The sequence below is a fragment of the Fukomys damarensis genome, unplaced genomic scaffold, assembly GCF_012274545.1.
Source record: "Fukomys damarensis isolate Sample0158 unplaced genomic scaffold, DMR_v1.0_HiC HiC_scaffold_13, whole genome shotgun sequence".
NCBI classification, from domain to species: Eukaryota; Metazoa; Chordata; class Mammalia; order Rodentia; family Bathyergidae; genus Fukomys; species Fukomys damarensis.
Window position 1 is genome coordinate 2,912,872 of NW_022900925.1, and position 594 is coordinate 2,913,465.

Below are 594 nucleotides of genomic sequence, written 5' to 3' on the forward strand. Positions count from 1 at the left end.
TTTTTGTTTTTTGTATGGAGCACTGAGTCCAGGGTGTTTGCACTAGGCTAGTCCCTTTTGTTTTATTTTTAAATTTTTAGATAAGTCTTGCTAAGTCACTAAATTGCCTGGGCTGGGCTCAAACTTGCAATCCTCCTGCCTCAGCTTTCCTAAGTGCTGGAATTACAGGCATGCACCATCGTGCCCAGGGAAATCTTTCTTCAAGAAAACAGAGAAGTCCCTGTCAGGCATTAGGAGCCTGTGCTCAAGAAAATGTTCTCAGGTTCCCAGGAGACATAGGTTAGAGCTCTGACATCTGGTATATTCAGCTAATGAATTAGCTAGAGATTTCCTTCACCTGGAGGCTGTGGTCATTTTGACACCCTCATTTGGATAGAATCCCCCAGACAGACTGATTGTGGCAACAACAAAGCAAGTTAGACCAGGCTCAGATGGTAAGAAACACAATACTGTACGTGTCTCCTATCCTGTCCACAATCTGGCAACTTCAGACATGGGTGACTGCAGCAAGCATCAATCAGACAAAAAAAAAAAAAAAAAAAAAAAACCCAGAAAAAAAAGACAGACCCCCCTTTATTTTTATAAATAGATGTT